Raw genomic sequence first — 21,772 nt, forward strand, 5'->3', positions numbered from 1 at the left:
CCAGGCTCAGTACTTGGAACAAATAGACCAAGGGAGGACTGTTTGCACAGGAGGAACCCAGGTCCCCTTCTCATTTTAGTCTGAAATGTTCCCTCTCATCTGAATGTTCTCCACTCCCCAGCTCCCTGCGCTGGGAACTTGAGCTCTGAGTTTCCTGCTGCTCAAAATCCTACAAGTAATTAAAATTGTTTTGTATCTATGAATTTGTGTTGTCACTGTTATTTTTTCTCTTCCACTTGCATTGAATTCACTTTCTCTTGTTTTCATTCTTGCCTGATTTTTGCCTTTGCTTCCAGGTGAAGTAGCATAACCTGAAAACACCCAGAGGAAAGTCTTTCTGTCAAATCTTCCAAAGAATAAACATTTGGTATCAGGTAAAGGACACCTGTATTCTTTCCAATCTGCATTATTTTCTCCAAAACAGTCTTTCCTGGAGTTGTCATTTATCTTCCTACTATATTTCATTTCTTGATATTAACAGGAATTTCTTTTTTAGTTTATAAAATGATCATCAATGGACAGGGCAATATAACCCTGAAACTATGGAAGCCACAGTGCACAACTTGATGCATGAAATATACTCCTAGCTCCCAGAGAAGAAGAGGAGAATAATTAGGGGCACATATTTTTATTACAGTGTGACAAAGATAATAACACTGTGTGAACATGGTTTTATGGAGGCCCTGAGGATGAAGGTCTTACTCGGCCTCATGGGATAAGAAGGCTTCCAGAATAAAGGTCCATCTGAGCAGGTACATAAAGTATAAGCAGAGTTTACAGGAATTTTGGGGAAGAGATGAGCATTCTAGGCTAAGATGGTGTGGGACATTGTACAGATGGGCAGTGTATCAAGGCGCAGAAGGTCTTAAGCTAAGAGATGTTAAATCTCTGGTCCAACTTCTAGGTTAGAAAACTGAATTGGACCCTTAAGTGGTATCATAAAACCTTCTAAGAAAATTAATCCACATCATTTTTTACTACCTTTCTATATTCCTGTTGCCTGGAAATGCAATAATTTTACTGTTGATGTCTTTTATGAAAATATGGACACAATGGTGAACTGGTCTGAACTCAGTACAAAGCTAATAGGACTCTGTCTTGAACTCCTGTTCTGGCTGAAATGCATTAATGCCTTTATCATGAGCCAAGGTTTTTTTCCCATGCTTTTTCAAGCTTTTTTTTTTTTCTAGAAAGCATTTTAACAGGTGATGAAGATGTAAAAATGAATTAGTGTAGTTCAGTCCCTCTAAGGTGCTTATAGTCTCAATAGGTAGAAAGACCTGTACTCACGTGTCTATATTACAAGGTAAAAATCATACACTGAAGTCACAGGGGGTGTTTCTGGGTCAAAACCTGACTGATCGGCATATATCAGGTGACTCACAATATTTGGTTTGGGATGCTCACACTTCAAATTGGGATAGTTCAAATAAAATATTGTATTCCTGTCTTATCTTTAAAAATCAGGAGATGTTTGGTGGGTGTCCTGAGTCTCCATTACCACAAGATCAGTTAGAGCTGAGTAGCCTCTGCCTCTGCTGATGATGGCAATAATTTTTTTTTTCATGGACTGATTCATATCCCGTCTATTCACTCAGAGATGATTCCTGCCTGGTTCCTTTAGACAACATGTTTATGATCCATCAGGCTTTGTTGGCAGCTGGTCCGAACCACCAGCCTGATGACACAGTTCAGGCAGTCAGATGGAAGGGACTGCACAGCGGCCTTCCCAGAGGAGCAACCCCGATATCCCTCCTGCTCAAAATGTCCCTCCTAATAAATTTGCTTATTTTGGCTTCAATTCAAACTGACCCTTCAGGAAAGAGGCCATATCTAATTCTCCCTGAAATTTTTAGGTACTGGCCCTAGAGGAAATTGGTAAAAAACCACTACTGTCCCTGTGACTACCCTCGATGATGGGAAAGTGAGACCCCATGAGAATTGAACCCAAGTTTATGGGAAAAAGATATGGAAATTTACCTGGGTTGAGGTTCCTTCCCCTGCCCCTACATGGCCTCCAAATAACATATTCAATGATTAATGGCAACAGGTGGGTACAGAGAACAAGTGATATTCTGTGGTTAGCCAGCCAGAGAACAACCTAGCAAACTATAAAACAAATGAGAACAGGGCATTACCTAACTTCAGATCAGAAAAATCTCCATTGTAAGTCTTACTGAAAATGGGTCCGAGGCACAGTCCATAAAATTTGTCCCTGCCTGCCAAAAAGTCATCGTGTTCTTTTAGAGAGAGCCTCCTTCTTTCCTACTGCAGATGAAAAATGGGAGTATAGCTATGAAAGAATGAGGGCCTTACATAAAAACAATAGAATAGTGAACTTTAGATAGTCATCTGTAAAGAAACCAAAAGTCTGGCACCTACCTAACCTTTGTAAGATTTTCTGGCCACAATAACTAAAAACCAAGCTTACTTAGAAACAAGTTAACTGCTAAGAACTGCCAAATGATGTAATCTCATTCTCCAAACTCATGTAACTGTGCTATGTGTCACTCATATGATTAATAACTGTACTTTATGTAATCAAAGAGTATATAATCAAGCTGCTACTTTTCATTAAAGGCCAGGCTCAGCTTTTGCTAGTGTCTGTGTCCTCACTCATTCATTCAGTCGCTGACGCCGTGCATCCTTCAGGGACTCCTGGACTGACTCAAGCTGACTTCCGGCAAGGCTTGTTACAAGTGTCCGGAGAAGCGACCAGCACAATACCTTGGCCAATTTGCAGCCACGCTCCTCCTTCATTATTGCATTCAGAGTATGCCTTCTGTGATTTTCCTGATTGGATCTGCTATAGCTTTCCTCTGTACATTTTCAGCTGCTCTCCTCTGCCTCCAGAACTAGTACAAATAATCTAGTTTGATATTTAAGACCTTTTGGAGAGGACTTTTTTATATGAAGCAGGAATAAATGCAAGCCTATGTTAATCAAAACACATTGTAACTTCAGTATGATTTTGTTTTTGGTAGACACAGGTCACTTCCCATAGGCTCTTTCTGTTATTTCATTAGCATAACTGCCCTTGTAGCCCAATTTGGTGGCAATTTCTGGACCTGTTTCATACTCCAACCTAGAGGAATAGCCAGAATTATGCCCTAGCGCTACGAAATCATTTTTTGAAATCTAAGAACATTATAAGACTTCCACACTTGTGCGGAGTCCAGCTCCGCAAACCAGCTGAACTTGAACCTGAGACAGGTGGATGAGAAATTAAGAAAACAAAGAAATAGATACAAAAAAGACACAGAAACCAAGTTGGGATCAGGAGGTTCACTGACCTCTGGTGGCGGAACAGTGGTGCAGTTTTATTTTCTAGCACAGCTTATGTACAGGCTCATAATGGTATCACTTCTGGGCTGATCTCATATCTGGTGATCTCAGTTCTGGTGATATCTCTTTCGGATCTAGTGATTTCACTTTCGGCCCTCCACACACTTGAGGTAAAAACCACTTTTGAGAATACAGGCCCTCGGAGGCCTTGATCAGTATCTCCTTTTCCAGGGCCTGTGTGCAAAAATGCTAGGTCCAACGCTTGCAATTTCTTCAGCCCAGGGCACTCTCGCAATGTCTGTCCTTAACTTTCTTAACAGCTCCATAGGGAGATGCCAACTGTCAATACCTTCCTGCCCACGGCCTTCCTAATGCAGTGGGTATTTACGGGAATGACCAGCAGGGACTGCAGTGATGACACAGAGCAGGTCAACCTAATTTCAGCAAATGTAGTGAGATTTGACTCAAGTTCAAAAGACATTTGGTGTGCTGCGATCTCTCCTGTCTCTTGGAGACAGCAAGATGGCCCCACACCTGCCTTTTTGTTTTTATTTTTTTAAGGAGAATTTTTATTACTCTTGTGTACCAAGATTTGCCAGCATGCACGTAGCTCCGTTTGGTGGCCAGATCTTTAGCCTTTGCTGTTTCTACCTTGGTGATGTGAGCCACCAAATTTGGACTCAGGACATTGCCTGCCTTTGGGTGATGGATCTCATCATATCTATCATTGTAATTAGTCCTGATAATTTCCCCCAGCTTAGCCAAAGTGCCTTTGTCTTCCAAAACCTGTGTGAAGGTAAGGGCTGTGCAGGTCTTCCTGTGGACTAGACACCCAGCTGGGCCTTCCCCTTGATGATGCAGTAGGGAACCCGCATCTTACCACACAGGGCTGGCAGGAATATAGCCAGCTCGATGGGATCCACATTATGGGCAATCACTATCAGCTAAGCCTTGTTCTCCACCAAGGTGGTGGCAGTATTAACCCCTACACACATGACAGGTGGCCCCTTAGTGGGAACATCCCCTTTGCTGACAGCTTTCTTCCTGGCCCAAGCCTACAATCTCTGCTTCTTCTCTTGTTGTCTCTGGTCCATACTGTGGGTCAGCTCAAATGTCTGAGTAGCTGTTTAGTGGTCCAAGGCCTGAGTGAACTGATTAACTGTGAGAGGCACTTTCAGACACTTCCAGAGAATAACCTTTTGCCACTGTAGCCAGATGTCATGGTCACTTGACAAAGTGGGTGAGGTCCCTTTTGGGCTGGATTTCCTGTGTGATGCCAATATTCTTAGGCCTTTTCTCAAACAAAGGATTTACCACTTTCTTGGCCTCCTGCTTCTTCATGACAGCAGGGCCTGGGGCCACCCTCTTCCCCTTAGCCTTCTTTCGTTTTGGCATCTGGGTGGCTGGAGGAGAGAGCAGACCTGTCTTCTTTGCATGTGGGAGCTTCTACATACCTTCCCCGAACGCCAATGTACAAAAGCAGAAGTTGACCCCTTTGATAACATTTCTGGAATGAGAAAACACAGGAGCTAAGCATTTCTTCTTTCCCTTAGCTGTAACAAGTTCTTCCCCTCCCTGGAGAAGGGAGAAAGAGAGTCCAATGAAATTATGGAGACCCAAGTCCCAAGCAGCTTCTCCCATACTAAGAATACTCACAATTTTAATAGTGGAGACAAAAACAATGCAATCTTTACAGAAAAAGAATTAATTTTGATTTATTATAAATTCACTAACAACTGCTTTTAAGAAAAATTAGACTTGGATCAAAAATTCTCAAATGGAAATTCAGTTTGAAAACAAAATATTTATCCTTATAAACATATATAAACCAATATGCATACACACAAAATCACACATGGACTCATACACACAGATAATGCTTAATTAGGGAGTGAAAGACAGAGAGGGACAGAGCTGAAAGAGATCATTAGTCGAGAGCCCTCTGTAGAGAAGGTCCCCCACTCTCCCCGCCACTTTCCCTAGTGTTCTATAAGGACAGCTATCCACTGCTTGACCCCGGATATATCTGGCCTTGAAAAATCTTGAAAACACAGCGTGTTGTAGCCATGAGTAAGGAGCTAGATAAGGGCCTTAAGAGTCGAATACTTGGTCATGAAGGACACATGCATGTGCGTCTTCAATACCATAAATTAGCACTATAACAGTATAAAAAGTATAGCTTTAAGCAAAATGAAGAGGCTTCTTTTAAGCACCCTCCATAATGACTCCCACCTCCTTCTCCACCCTTTGCATCACCCCAAAGCCTCAGTGGCACCCCCTGGACCCTGACACCCTCCCTCTGGAGATGATGAGTAGAAGGATGAGGTGAGTTGCCAACCTCCAACAGCAAGCTTGTGACAGGCCCCAAAGTGCAGGTTTCTTTCTCCATATTTGTAGTGATGTCGCAGGCTCTCTGTGTAATGCTGGTAAATATTCTAGATGTGAAAGAATATAAACATGAAATTAGCCTGACAAGGCAATCTACTTAAGATCATTGATAGACCTAAGAGTTTTCCATGTGGCTTTCACCCTAAGGCCTGGAAAAAATATCCACCATGCCATTTCTACAAGATTAGAGGAAGGAGAGAGGCAACGGAGGTTCCATTTTTCTAGGAATATACACTTCTGCGAGGGATGATACCTGCTTTGCAAAAAGCCTTCCCTGGGATACCCAGGTATTCAAAAAGGAACCAGAATTTAGACCCAGAGACTGGAACCTGATGCCCCAGTCATTACTCAGACACCCTGAGCACCCGCTGGATTCGTGAGAGTCAGCAATCTTTATTCTGAGACAGAGAAGTATGTGGAGGAAGCATGAAATCTTCTGTCTTAAAACTGTCATCCTAACAGTGTTTAAGTCAGGCCTATGTATAAGGAAGTGGAAATATTTTCTAAGAAGTAAGGCTTCTGGATTTCTTAGTTCCCTTCTGAACTAAGGCCATCATAGAGAAGGATCTTCAGCACTGCCTGCCTCACTCACAGGCTGTGGCATCAGGTGGCTGATAGGTGCACACTTCAGAGATATAAGTTTTTAGGTTAACTTGTCTGCTCATGTAAGGAACAAGAATCACTGGATTCGGAAATGTTTGTGGGAGAGGCCCATAAAACGGGGAGTGAGTGGTAGGTACCTCCTTAACTGACAAGTCCTCTATCCTCTCCTCAAATCTTATCCAGTGGAAAGAAGATGTGAGAACAGTACTGCCACGACTGCAAGAAGAACATGTGTAGAAAAAGAGAGGAGTATATATGACTTCTTAGAAATAGGTATCTTGGGAGAGAGGACCATGGCCCATCCTCTGACCCCACTCTTCCTTGACCTGCTTTTACAGGGAACATGAACCTGATGTGGACCTTCATCCTCCTCCTGGAGAAAACTGTCTTCACTTCAGGCCTGCCCTTCCCAATATGAGTATAGACAATCCCAGGTCATAGGTTCCTAGAGGACATCAGCGATTTGGCCACCATCCCCAGGTTCTGCAGGGCTCTATCCATGCCATGTACCAACAACCGTCCTGTGCACAGTTGCCAGGACACTACTCAGGATGTTAGCAAAGCCAAATGCTTTGCCACCTTCCCCACCCCCTCCCGTTCACCGCCCCCCACCCCGCCCCGCTCCTCCCCGCCATGACAAGGACTCCACCAGGCCCATCTGTGTGGGCTGTGAGGAGGGGGCACCTCTTACCCTGGAAGGCTAGCGTCTCCTAGACCTGTCTGGGAAGCTGGGTGGTTGGCACCCTACACCTCCAAATCTCCGAGACTCTGCCGAAGTCCCTGTAAATGCTTCCCCCCTTGCACACGGATCCCTCCGGTTCCCACATCTCTACACGCTCCTACATCTCTCCCCTGGCCTCTCCCCTTCAAGCCCAACACTCCTGCCACGGTGTCGGTTTTCTTGGTGCAAGACAAGATGGGGGTGGGGCAGTTGGGGGAAAGGAACCCGGGTACGGGCTCTGGAAAAGCCTAGCTCCCTCCGTGCGACTACACCGGCCGTGGCTGGCTGTACGGATTTGCCCACGAGCTGCTCTAATACAAACTCCGGATGGCGCCGCCCCGGCAGCTCCAGGGTCCGGGCTCGCAGGGTCCCTCTGCCCGATGTTCAGCTCCCTGCACCCCAGTGGGCTCCCGCGGAGGGTACTGGGGACAACATCCGAGAGGGAAACCCACTCCCTTTAGAGAAACAAACCCCTGATGCTCTGGACCCAGCCTCGGAAGGAGCGGGTACAGGAGGCGGCGGCGAGCCGCGGGACTCCACACCGTGCAGCCGCCCCACCGGCCCGCAGAGGGCGCTGCGCCACCTGAGTCCCGCGGGCCAAGGGGAGACTTCCTCCTGGGTTCCCCTTAAGACACCGGGACATATAGGTTGCAAGTTTCTTGGTTACCAGTACAGAGTTGGAGGATAATAGTTGAATTAAATAGAAAATTCACTCAGCATGAATACAGCCCAATTTTCGAAGAACACATTTGTGTGTTTACCATAACTTTGATGCTCTCGTGCTCTTTAGGAAAGGAAATTTCACAGGTACAGATCAAAAAGAATATATTTCTTTCCTGGAATCCGTTAGACACACAATTCCCTTCTGAAGGAAGCTTTTCTATCCACAAAAGGGAGAAGCTACAGGTGACAGGAAGTTATCTACTCTGTGACTCTACCGAAATGGTGCCAGGGCTGTGAACCAAACGAGGGCACCTGACTCTAAGGCAGCTCACTAGCCAGGTTCTCGCGGAGCAAACCTGTGTGGGGATTTTACCTTCCTGGAATAATGGTGACAAAACGCGCTACTCTTACTTTCATCGTTTCCCTCCAGTGCCAAGAGCTGTGGTTGTGTTGTCTTTGTTTGTGACCTTCAGCATTTCGCTTAATGCTTGCTATGAAGGTGCTTTCCATGAATCTTTAAAGGGCCTTTTGGGGGTCTTGTTGTTGCTATGGATTTTGGTAGACTCCCGTTTCAGGATGGGAAATTTTCCCTTCCCTTCTCCTCCTTCATTGGTCTGCAATTTTTTTTGTACTATGTTGTCTGGTTTTGGTACCCAGGTTATATTTTAGCCCTCAGAAATGAGTTGAGGAGTATTCCTTCTTTTGCTATTTTCTATAATTGGAACTATACGTTATTTTATCATTTACAGAACTCATCTGTAAGGCTGTTTGGCCCTGATATTTTCTTTGAGGCTATTTTGAACTTCTGTTTCAATTTCTTCAATGGTTATAGAGATGCTAAGTTTTCTATTTTTTCTTGAGATAGTTTTGGCAAATTGCATTTCTTTTCTAGGAACTTATCTATTTTATCTAAAGTGTTTAAATATATTGGCATACAGTTATTCATAATCTGCTTAATATTTGCAGCAACTGTTTTTACATCCCATTTCTATTCTGACATTGTATTTGTTCCTTTTTTACTGATAAAATTTACTAGATGTGTCTCTCATTTGATTTATTAAGCAATGACTTTTTCAGACATACAAAACTAAAAGAATTCACTGCCTGAAGGAAGTCCTTCAGACATAGGAAAAATGATACCAGGTGGAAATGGGAATTTATGCAAGGAATGAAGGATATTGGAAATTGTAACTACATGACAGTATGAATAATTGCTGGGAATAGTGCATGGAAATAACTTTGGAAGTTTTGAGTTAAAATTCTAAAATGCTGAGTTTTATTCTCCATAAAGGAATATGTTTACTTTCTAAAGCAGAAGCTCTGATATTGTAATTTCATTAACCCTTCTAGTAAGTGCAAAAAACAGTAAAACTACCTTCAAACTAAAAAAAAAAAAAATCTTCATTTAAAACTGTTTTCCTTAAATATCTTAAATTTCATTTGCTTGTAAGTCACATTTCTTTATTTCTAGTTCCCCAACTGATTTCTTCCTTATACCTTAATATTGTCATATCACTAAAATGTATCTTGGTACTGGTCATTTTACACAGATATTCTCAGTTATGTGGTGTTCACTTTCAACTTGCCCTTACAAATCTTTAAAAATTTTTCCATTGTTTTTTTGAATTACACTTTTTACTATTTGCTTCCATCTGTAGTTTGTGTTTCTTCTTCAGGGATTCCTGTTATCCAAATGTTAAGTATTCTTTGCTATCTTCAATGCTTCTCACTTTCCTCCTTTTCAATCTTTCTGTCCATTGAGAACCATGGCCTGGGCGGGCTAGATTCCTTTGCAGAAACAGAATTTCCATTCCTGGCTCCCTAACATTAACTTCAAAGAAACCTGGGTGATGGACTGTGAGTGGCTTAGGGCACAGCGTCCCCAAGGAGATAAGGAACACAGGGAGTGCTCCCTTCTGAAGGGGCCTGCAGCGATGTCTCTCCACCGGAGGACACCACTTCCTGAGCCAAGCTGTGACTTAATTCTTCCTGAAATCTAGAAGAAAGGGACCATAATGACTGTTTTTATAAAACAGGTAAAGGAGAGTTTTGGAACTGTAGGTCCATTTTGTTTTATGCTTGCTTTGAGAAAAGTTTTACAAGAATGAAGTTGTAATGAAGTGAAGTCAAGCAGGCACAAGCTGGCCCAGATCTTCCATGGGCTGATAAATAGGAGTATTTGCTTGGAAGACCATGCATTTTTGTTTTGCCAACTGTGAGATATGTTGTTAACACTCAAAACTGAAACGAAGAACCAGCACTTTAAGGAGAACAAGTCCCCACCCAGGTGATCACATTCCTTGAAACAGGTCCCTGGGAAAGGCCACCACCACGGAGGCACAATCTTGAACAGTTATCAGCTCTCAGGCTGTTGTCCTCAGTAGGGAAAATGCCAGATACTCAGCAGGAAGAGAAAGATAAGTGATGGCACCGGTGTAGGATGGAAAGCGGTGCTGCCACTATAGATTACATTCTAGGAAACAGTTTATGGGACTGGGAAAACATTCCCTTATATTCCTAGGCAAAAAGAAGTGGCGCATAAGATAATCTGTATCTTATCACACATTTTAGTTTTCAGTATAAGCAGAAAAAATACTGGTTAGAAATCTGTAACTGTGAAGAGTGTTTACTTTTGCTTGATGATATTACAGTTAACTAGTTTTTTTTTTAAGATTTGTGATTTTTCTAAATTTCATAACACTGCTGTATTGAATCTGTATTGGCATACAGTTATTCATAATCTGTTTTCAGATTCACAATCTAATTAGAAAACATTTTTTAAAATACTGGCTCCTTAAATCAGACACTGTGATGTCTTTTCGAGTCCCACAGGAAGCTTTCTTCTTGTTAATAGTGAGGACTGCACACTCATTTAGACTTCTGGACTCCTCCAGGGAGGTGATATTGATAGAGGAATATTTGGAATCCCAAGTTTGCTGAGAGAATTCTTGACTAATTTTTATGTGATCCACCCACTCCTTTCTTACCAGGAACCCTTAAAAACCAATGCTTCGCTCTCTGGATAACTCAGTTCTCTCTTTGCTGTCTTCCAGAAGGCTGCTTGGTAACACACATCACCCAGGGATCCCCTATTTTGATACCACAATATTTTTCTCTAAGAAAAGTCATCATTGGCTTCTCCCTTGATCTCTTGCCATTCTTTCTTAAGAAGACAAAGTTTGGTGTTAGGAGCATGAGTTTTGTATGAAGTCAGATTAGGTATTAAAAGTTTCATTAAAAGCCCTGATGTTTCTAAGCTGTGTGACCTCAGATGAAGTGCTTGTACCTTCTGAGCAACCATAGAGCATGTGGACAGTCTGTATTCATTACTGAGGGACCCTAAGAGACTAAGTCTTTCCAGCATCACAGAAGGCAGGGGAATTTGTTAAACTCCCACTGCAAATATATGAAAGAATATATTCTATCATAAGGGGCCCAGTTCACAAGGGGTCCAATCCAGGTTGCCTTGTCCACTATATGTGAAATAAAGCCATACATACAAATATCACATTGTGTGATGGAGGTACATTATACCCGTGAGAAAGTAAGCCTGACATTGACTCCTTTAGGCAGCAATGCTACACTTATTGTCAGGTCCAACATATTTTTTACCCTTCAATGCTTGTGAGAAAAATACATGAATTTTCATTTGTATAGGATTACAGGACAGAGAGAGGTATGCCCATTATTTTGTGGAAAATACAGTCTCTTTATGTCTGTCCTGCACAGGTCCTCAGCTCCAGTTTAATTGAGAGATTATCAGAAGAGGTCATGAATATTCATCAGCGTACCCCACACCTGGGTCTGCATTTCACACAAGGTAGACTTTGCCATTTATTTAATGAAGTGAATTTCCCCATTTTCCAAGGCAGCTAAAGAACTGGTCTTACCCCAAACCACACACACACACACACACACACACACACACACACACACACACACACTGCTGAGAGCCCAGTGGTGTTAAGTCGGTGTTGAGGGGAGAGTTTGCCTGTCAGGAGTGCACGGTGGCTCATGTGACCAGACCAGGCCACAGACACGTGCTGGTGCTGGAGAGGACTTCATCCTTAAAGGAAGAGAAAGTCAAAGGGATCTGAAGTAATGAGGAGAAGGCAGAGAGTGGAGCCTCTAGCATCATGGATTGAGGTGTAGTCTGTGGTTGTGAAGATGGGGTAGGGGGAGCACCACACCTAAATTTGTATCCTTGATGAGAATATTTTGCACACCAAGTCTTGATCTCATCCTAAAAAAGAAAATGCCATCATAGCAAGGAGGGAGCCCCTCTGCCAGCTTACAGTGAGATGGACACCCCAGACACCTGCCTTGCCTCCCCTTCTCCAGTCCTGGGAGAAGTGGCCAGCCCTCGTTGGCCTGGGCCCCATGCTGCTGTTCTTCCAGCTGGACCTCTTCTTGGCTCCCTTGCCTCTGCCTGGAGGGTGCCCATAAACAGCAGCTGAGCTGACCTTGGAGGACCTTGGGATTTTTACGGAAGTCAGGGCCATGTGTGCCTGGGGTCAGCCTCCTAGGTCTGCCCATGCTGCCTCCCTTACATGACCACTCCTTCTCCAACTGTGCCCTCGAAGTTTCTTCCTAATCTCAACATCCCAACACTTCCAAGGAGACTCTTTTTGTTCACTGAATTCAGTGTGTTCACTGAAAAAAGTGTGACTTCAAACACTTCTTGCCTTCCATTCTGCAGATATGATATCCCTGAACCAAAGCAATACAAAGGGCCTGGCTCCCTGCTGGGAACTAGGGGAATGAGGAAAAGGCAAGGGAAGAGAGAAAATATCTCAGCAAAATATCCTGCCTTCCATATGCCTTTTACTTTTGTTTTGTTTTGAGAGGGCATCTCTCATATTTATTGATCAAATGGTTGTTAACAACAATAAAATTCTGTATAGGGGACTCAATGTACAATCATTAATCAACCCAAGCCTAATTCTCATCAGTCTCCAATCTTCTGAAGCATAACGAACAAGTTCTTACATGGTGAACAAATTCTTACATAGTGAGTAAGTTCTTACATGGTGAACAGTGCAAGGGCAGTCATCACAGAAACTTTTGGCTTTGATCACGCATTATGAACTATAAACAATCAGGTCAAATGTGAATATTCGTTTGATTTTTATACTTGATTTATATGTGAATCCCACATTTCTCCATTATTATTATTATTATTATTATTATTTTTAATAAAATGCTGAAGTGGTAGGTAGATGCAAGATAAAGGTAGAAAACATAGTTTAGTGCTGTAAGAGGGGAAATGTAGATGATCAGGTGTGTGTCTCTAGACCAAGTATTAATCCAAGCTAGACAAGAGCAACAAAACATCCATGGATGCAGAAGATTTCTCTCAAAACAGGGGGGGTGAGGTTCTAAGCCTCACCTCTGTTGATCCCCAATTTCTCACCTGATGGTCCCCCTGCGACTGTGCCTGTCTTAGGTTGTTCCTCCCTTGAGGAATCTTACCCGTCTCTGGCTAAGCAGTCATCTTCCGGGGCCATACAGGGAAATGTAAAGTTGGTAAGTGAGAGAGAAGCAATATTCTTTGAAAAGGTTAGCTTTTTACTTCTTTGCAGATTTGTGCCCTGTGGCTTCTATGCCCTGCATTTGTCTTGAGGTATCTTTACCACTTGGAAGAATTATGATACTCAGTAATTTCTATATGAGGCACGAATTCTACTTAAGGGTTGTAATTGGGAAGGAAGAAGAAAAGCTATAGAAGTAACAGATGGAAGAAAACATGGGAAGATTGATTATTTCTTTGACATATCTTCTTGTAGTGCAACATAAGCATGTATAGGTTTTAAACTACTAATTAAATTGCGTGCACACATTAACATAATAGGAATACAGCTACATAACCAAAGCAGACCTACAATTACCAGCCATATCCAGTGAAACCAAAAAAACCAGTTAGGCACCCTAGGCATTTGTAAAAATTTATCAATGATATGATGATATTGTCTAACTGAATTTGAATAGTTTGAGAAAAATCAGACAAATTAAAACAACACATTCCTGGGAACTGTTCACATCCCATATGTTCTTTTAACAGTAGATAGTCTATAGTTGCAAGATTTTGGAGTGCTGCAACTTGCACTTCTCCTAATTCTTGGTTGAGTCAAATTTGTTGTTTTACGGTATGCACAGGCCAGCTTAGATATCTCCTTCTTCATTCCAATGGCAAGTCCAGGAACCGGTGGGATGAATGCAGCTACAACTGCAACAGCGCCAGGATCTTTGTTGAAGTTTTTCGATGACTCTTCCAGAGGATGTTGATGTTGGAAGTTCTTCTTCATATCATAACTTAATTCGTTTTCTGGATAGCCAAATTAGGCTTTCATCCTCTGAATAAACACAAACAAACCCTTTGCCCACACTTTGATATGCCCTTTATACCATTGTGAAGAACTTATTGGAGATCACCACACAGGAACTGCTCTTTTTTTTTAAGAGAAAGGAATATTATCAGAAAAATGTATTTCCATAGCTGATCATCTGTCACCCTTTAAATGATCAAAATTAAGGATATTTAAAGCATGCATTAATCATTGATTTACAGTTAGTTTTATCCTATCAGGGAGTAATCTCCCATTGCTTTCTTTCTTTTTTTTAATTCCCTTATCATTAATCTACAATTACATGAAGAATATTATGTTTACTAGGCTCTCCCCTATACCAGGTCCCCCCCACAAACCCCTTTACAGTCACTGTCCATCAGCATAACAAAATGTTGTAGAATCACTACTTGTCTTCTCTGTGTTGTAGAGCCCTCCCCTTTCTCCTACCCCCCCATTATGCATGCTAATCATAATACCCCCCTTTCTTCTTCCATGCCCTTATCCCTCCCTACCCACCCATCCTCCCCAGTTCCTTTCCTTTTGGTACCTGTGAGTCCATTTTTGGGTTCTGTGATTCTGCTGCTGTTTTGTTCCTTCAGTTTTTCCTTTGTCCTTATACTCCACATATGAGTGAAATCATTTGGTATTTCTCTTTCTCCACTTGGTTTATTTCACTGAGCAGAATACCCTCTAGCTCCATGCATGTTGTTGCAAATGGTAGGATTTGTTTTCTTCTTATGGCTGAGTAATATTCCATTATGTATATGTACCACACCTTCTTTATCCATTCATCTACTGATGGACACTTAGGTTGCTTTCAGTTCTTGGCTATTGTAAATAGTGCTGCGATAAACAGGGGTGCATCTGTCTTTTTCAAACTTGAGTGCTATGTTCTTAGGGTAAATTCCTAGGAGTGGAATTCCTGGGGAAAATGGTATATATATTTTGAGCATTTTGAGGAACCTCCATACTGCTTTCCACAATGGTTGAACTAATTTACATTCCCACAGGCAGTGTAGGAGGGTTTCCCTTTCTCCACAACCTCGCCAACATTTGTTGTTGTTTGTCTTTTGGATGGTAGCCATCCTTACTGGTGTGAGGTGATACCTCATTGTGGTTTTAATTTGCATTTCTCTGATAATTAGGGATGTGGAACATCTTTTCATGTGTCTGTTGGCCATCTGTATTTCTTTTTTGGAGAACTGTCTGTTCAGTTCCTCTGCCCATTTTTTAATTGGATTATTTGTTTTTTGTTTGTTGAGGTGGGTGAGCTCATTATATATTTTGGACGTCAAGCCTTTATCGGATCTGTCATTTACAAATATATTCTCCCATACTGTAGGGTACCTTTTTGTTCTATTGATGGTGTCTTTTGCTGTACAGAAGCTTTTCAGCTTAATATAGTCCCACTTGTTCATTTTTGCTGTTGTTTTCCTTGCCCGGGGAGATATGTTCAAGAAGAGGTCACTCATGTTTATGTCTAAGAGGTTTTTGCCTATGTTTTTTTCTAAGAGTTTTATGGTTTCATGACTTACATTCAGGTCTTTGATCCATTTTGAATTTACTTTTGTGTATGGGGTTAGACAATGGTCCAGCTTCATTCTCCTACATGTAGCTGTCCAGTTTTGCCAGCACCATCTGTTGAAGAGACTGTCATTTCCCCATTGTATGTCCATGGCTTCTTTATCAAATATTAATTGACCATATATGTTTGGGTTAATGTCTGGATTCTCTAGTCTGTTCCATTGGTCTGTGGCTCTGTTCTTGTGCCAGTACCAAATTGTCTTGATTACTATGGCTTTATAGTAGAGCTTGAAGTTGGGGAGTGAGATCCCCCCTACTTTATTCTTCATTCTCTGGATTCCTTTGGCTATTCGGGGTCTTTGGTGTTTCCATGTGAATTTTTGAATTATTTGTTCCAGTTCATTGAAGAATGTTGCTGGTAGTTTCATAGGGATTGCATCAGATCTGTATATTGCTTTGGGCAGGATGGCCATTTTGACAATATTAATTCTTCCTAGCCACGAGCATGGGATGAGTTTCCATCTGTTAGTGTCCCCTTTAATTTCTCTTAAGAGTGACTTGTAGTTTTAAGGGTATAGGTCTTTCACTTCTTTGGTTAGGTTTATTCCTAGGTATTTTATTCTTTTTGATGCAGTTGTGAATGGAGTTGTTTTCCTGATTTCTCTTTCTATTGGTTCATTGCTAGTATATAGGAAAGCCACAGATTTCTGTGTGTTAATTTTGTATCCTGCAACTTTGCTGTATTCCGATGTCAGTTCTAGTAGTTTTGGAGTGGAGTCTTTGGGGTTTTTTATGTACAATATCATGTCATCTGCAAATAGTGACAGTTTAACTTCTTCTTTACCAATCTGGATTCCTTGTATTTCTTTGTTTTGTTTGATTGCCATGGCTAGGACTTCCAGTACTATGTTGAATAACAGTGGGGAGAGTGGGCATCCCTGTCTTGTTCCCGATCTCAGAGGAAAAGCTTTCAGCTTCTCGCTGTTCAGTATAATGTTGGCTGTGGGTTTATCATAGATGGCCTTTATTATGTTGAGGTACTTGCCCTCTATACCCATTTTGCTGAGAGTTTTTGTCATCAATGTATGTTGAATTTTGTCAGATGCTTTTTCAGCATCTATGGAGATGATCATGTGGTTTTTGTCTTTCTTTTTGTTGATGTGGTGGATGATGTTGATGGATTTTCAAATGCTGTATCATCCTTGCATCCCTGGGATGAATCCCACTTGGTCATGGTGTATGATCCTTTTGATGTATTTTTGAATTCGGTTTGCTAATATTTTATTGAGTATTTTTGCATCTACATTCATCAGGGATATTGGTCTGTAATTTTCTTTTTTGGTGGGGTCTTTGCCTGGTTTTCATATTAGGGTGATGTTGGCTTCATAGAATGAGTTTGGGAGTATTGCCCCTCTTCTATTTTTTGGAAAACTTTAAGGAGAATAGGTATTATGTCTTCTCTGTATGTCTGATAAAATTCCGAGGTAAATCCTTCTGGCCCAGGGGTTTTGTTCTTGGGTAGTTTTTTGATTACTGTTTCAATTTCTTTGTTTGTAATTGGTTTGTTTAACTTTTGTGTTTCTTCCTTGGTCAGTCTTGGAAGGTTCTATTTTTCTAGGAAGTTGTCCATTTCTTCTAGGTTTTCCAGCTTGTTGCCATATAGGTTTTCATAGTAGTCTTTAATAATTCTTTGTATTTCTGTGGAGTCTGTCGTGATTTTTCTGTTCCCATTTCTGATTCTGTTGATTTGTGCTGATTCTCTTTTTCTCTTAAAAGTTTGGCTAGAGGCTTATCTATTTTGTTCATTTTCTCAAAGAACCAGCTCTTGGTTTCATTGATTTTTGCTATTGTTTTATTCTTCTCAATTTTGTTTATTTCTTCTCTGATCTTGATTGTGTCCCTCCTTCTGCTGACTTTAGGCCTCATCTGTTCTTCTTTTTCCAGTTTCGATAATTGTGATGTTAGACTATTCATTTGGGATTGTTCTTCCTTCTTCAAGTGTGCCTGGATCGCTATATACTTTCCTCTTAAGACTGCTTTTGCTGCGTCCCACAAAAGTTGTGGCTTTGTGTTGTTGTTGTCATTTGTTTCTATATATTCCTTGATCTCTATTTTAATTTGTTCATTGATCCATTGATTATTTAGGAGCATGTTGTTAAGCCTCCATTTGTTTGTGAGCCTTTTTGTTTTCTTTGTAGAATTTATTTCTAGTTTTATACCTTTGTGGGCTGAAAAGTTGGTTGGTAGAATTTCAATATTTTGGAATTTACTGAGGCTCTTTTTGTGGGCTAGTATGTGGTCTATTCTGGAGAATGTTCCATGTGCACTTGAGAGGAATGTATATCCTGTTGCTTTTGGATGTAGAGTTCTATAGGTGTCTATTAGGCCCATCTGTTCTACTGTGTTGTTCAGTGCCTCCGTGTCCTTACTTATTTTCTGCCTGGTGGATCTATCCTTTGGGGTGAGTGGCATGTTGAAGTCTCCTAAAATGAATGCATTGCAGTCTAATTCCCCCTTTAGTTCTGTTAGTATTTGTTTCACATATGCTGGTGCTCCTGTGTTGGGTGCATATATATTTAGAAAGGTTATATCCTCTTGTTTGACTGAGCCCTTTATCATTATGTAGTGTCCTTCTTTATCTCTTGTTACTTTCTTTGTTTTGAAGTCTATTTTGTCTGATATTAGTACTGCAAGCCCTGCTTTCTTCTCTCTGTTGTTTGCCTGAAATATGTTTTTCCATCCCTTGACTTTTAGTCTGTGCATGTCTTTGGATTTGAGGTGAGTTTCTTGTAAGCAGCATATAGATGGGTCTTGCTTTTTTATCCATTCTATTACTCTGTGTCTTTTGATTGGTGCATTAAGTGCATTTACATTTAGGGTGACTATTGAAAGATATGTACTTATTGCCATTTCAGGCTTTTCAGGCTTTAAATTCGTGGTCACCAAAGGTTCAAGGTTAGCCTCTTTAGTATCTTTTTTTTTTTTTTTAATAATTTTTATTGAAGGGTAGTTGACGCACAGTATTACATTACATTAGTTTCAAGTGTACAACACAGTGATAAAACATTTATATACATAATTCTAGGTTCCAGCTATCACCCTACCAAGCTGTTGCAATATCTTGACTATATTCCTTATGCTATACATTACACCCCGGTTACTTATTTATTTTACCATTGGAAGTCTGTCCTTTTTTTTTTTTTTTTGTGAGGGCATCTCTCATATTTATTGATCAAATGGTTGTCAACAGCAATAAAATTCTGTATAGGGGAGTCAATGCTCAATGCACAATCATTAATCCACCCCAAGCCAAATTTTTTTCAGTCTCCAATCTTCTGAGGCATAACAAACAAGTTCTTACATGGAGAACGAATTCTTACATAATGAATAAGTTACATAGTGAACAGTAGTACATGGGCAGTCATCACAGAAACTTTCGGTTTTGCTCATGCATTATGAACTATAAACAGTCAGTTCAAATATGAATACTCATTTGGTTTTTATACTTGATTTATATGTGGGTACCACATTTCTCTCTTTATTATTATTATTTTTAATAAAATGCTGAAGTGGTAGGTAGATACAAGATAAAGGTAGAAAACATACTTTAGTGTTGTAAGAGAGCAAATGTAGATGATCAGGTGTGTGTCTGTAGACTATGTGTTAATCCAAGCTAGACAAGGGCAATAAAACATCTACGTATGCAGAAGATTTCTCTCAGAACGGGGGGGTGAGGTTCTAAGCCTCACCTCTGTTGATCCCCAGTTTCTCACCTGATGATCCCCCTGCGACTGTGCCTGTCTTAGGTTGTTCCTCCCTTGAGGAATCTTACCCGTCTCTGGCTAAGCAGTCATCTTCCGGGGCCATACAGGGAAATGTAAAGTTGGTAAGTGAGAGAGAAGCCTTATTGTTTGAAATGGTTAGCTTTTTATTTCTTTGCATATTTATGCCCTGTAGCTTCTATGCCCAGCATTTGTCTTGAGGTATCTTTACCACTTGGAAGAATTATGATACTCGGTAAATTTGATATGAGGCACGAGTTCTATTTAAGGTTTGTAATTAGGAAAGAAGAAGAAAAGCTATAGAAGTAGCAGGCAGAAGAACACATGGGAAGATTGATTATTTCTTTGCCATATCTTCTTGTAGAGTAACTTCAGCATGTATAGGTTTTAAGCTGCTACTTAAATTGTGCACACACATTAACATAATAGGAGTATAGTTACATAACCAAAGCATATCTGTAATTACCAGCCATCTCCAGTGAAACCAAGAAAACCAGTTAGGCACCTTAGGCATTTGTGAAAACTTATCTATGACATGGTGGATATTGTCCAACTGAACTTGAACAGTCTGAGAAAAATCCGACAAATTAAAACAACCCATTCCTGGGGAATATTCACATCCCTTATGTTCTTTTAACAGTAAATAGTCTGTAGTTGTAAGATTTTGGAGCGCTACAATTTGCACTTCTCCTACTTCTTGTTTGAGTACCAACAGTATAGATCCAGTCAAATTTATTGTTTTACTGTATGCACAGGCCAGCTTAGATATCTCCTTCCTCATTCCCATGACACGTCCAGGAACTGGTGGGATGAGTGCATCTACAGCTGTAGCAGTGCGTGGATCTTTGTTGGGATTTTTTGATGATCATCTTCTGGCATGAGTCTTCCAGAGAGTGCTGATGTTGGAAGTTCTCTTTCATACCGTATCTTAGTTCATTTTCGGGGTAGCCCAATTAGGCTTTGATCCTCTGTATAAACACAAACAGACCCTTTGCCTACACTTTTATATGCACTTTATACCCTTGTGTAGAACTCATTGGAGGTTACCACACAGGAACAGCCCTTTTTTTGTTTTGTTTTGTTTTTGGTATCACTAATCTACACTTACATGACGAATATTATGTTTACTAGGCTCTCCCCTATACCAGGTCTCCCCTATAAACCCCTTTACAGTCACTGTCCATCAGCATAGCAAAATGTTGTAGAATCACTACTTGCCTTCTCTGTGTTGTACAGCCCTCCCTTTTCTCCTACCCCCCCATGCATGCTAATCTTAATACCCCCCTACTTCTCCCCACCCTTATCCCTCCCTACCCACCCATCCTCCCCAGTCCCTTTCCCTTTGGTACCTGTTAGTCCATTCTTGAGTTCTGTGATTCGGCTGCTGTTTTGTTCCTTCAGTTTTTCCTTTGTTCTTATATTCCACAGATGAGTGAAATCATTTGGTATTTCTCTTTATCTGCTTGGCTTGTTTCACTGAGCATAATACCCTCCAGCTCCATCCATGTTGCTGCAAATGGTTGGATTTGCCCTTTTCTTATGGCTGAGTAGTATTCCATTGTGTATATGTACCACTTCTTCTTTATCCATTCATCTATCGATGGACATTTAGGTTGCTTCCAATTCTTGGCTATTGTAAATAGTGCTGCGATAAACATAGGGGTGAACTGATCTTTCTCATACTTGATTGCTGCATTCTTAGGGTAAATTCCTAGGAGTGGAATTCCTGGGTCAAATGGTAAGTCTGTTTTGAGCATTTTGATGTACCTCCATACTGCTTTCCACAATGGTTGAACAAGTTTACATTCCCACCAGCAGTGTAGGAGGGTTCCCCTTTCTCCACAGCCTCGCCAACATTTGTTGTTGTTTGTCCTTTGGATGGCAGCCATCCTTACTGGTGTGAGGTGATACCTCATTGTAGTTTTAATTTGCATTTCTCTGATAATTAGCGATGTGGAGCATCTTTTCATGTGTCTGTTGGCCATCTGTATTTCTTTTTTGGAGAACTGTCTGTTCAGTTCCTCTGCCCATTTTTTAATTGGGTTATTTGTTTTTTGTTTGTTGAGGCATGTGAGCTCTTTATATATTCTGGACATCAAGCCTTTATCGGATGTGTCATTTTCAAATATATTCTCCCATACTGTAGGGATCCTTTTTGTTCTATTGATGGTGTCTTTTGCTGTACAGAAGCTTTTCAGCTTAATATAGTCCCACTTACTCATTTTTGCTGTTGTTTTCCTTGCCCGGGGAGATATGTTCAAGAAGAGGTCACTCTTGTTTATGTCTAAGAGGTTTTTGCCTATGTTTTCTTCCAAGAGTTTAATGGTTTCATGGCTTACATTCAGGTCTTTGATCCATTTTGAGTTTACTTTTGTATATGGGGTTAGACGATGGTCCAGTTTCATTCTCCTACATGTAGCTGTCCAGTTTTGCCAGCACGACCTGTTGAAGAGACTGTA

The 21,772-nt window shown here is 41.1% G+C and overlaps 1 pseudogene; it reads right to left on the reverse strand.

Annotated features, from left to right (window-relative positions):
- Nucleotides 1-3,332: 3,332 nt before the first annotated feature.
- Nucleotides 3,333-4,870, reverse strand: LOC118909847 (60S ribosomal protein L7a-like; annotated as a pseudogene).
- Between the last annotated feature and the right edge of the window lie 16,902 nt (nucleotides 4,871-21,772).

Source organism: Manis pentadactyla, chromosome 11, assembly GCF_030020395.1.
Source record: "Manis pentadactyla isolate mManPen7 chromosome 11, mManPen7.hap1, whole genome shotgun sequence".
In the NCBI taxonomy this organism is placed as follows: Eukaryota; Metazoa; Chordata; class Mammalia; order Pholidota; family Manidae; genus Manis; species Manis pentadactyla.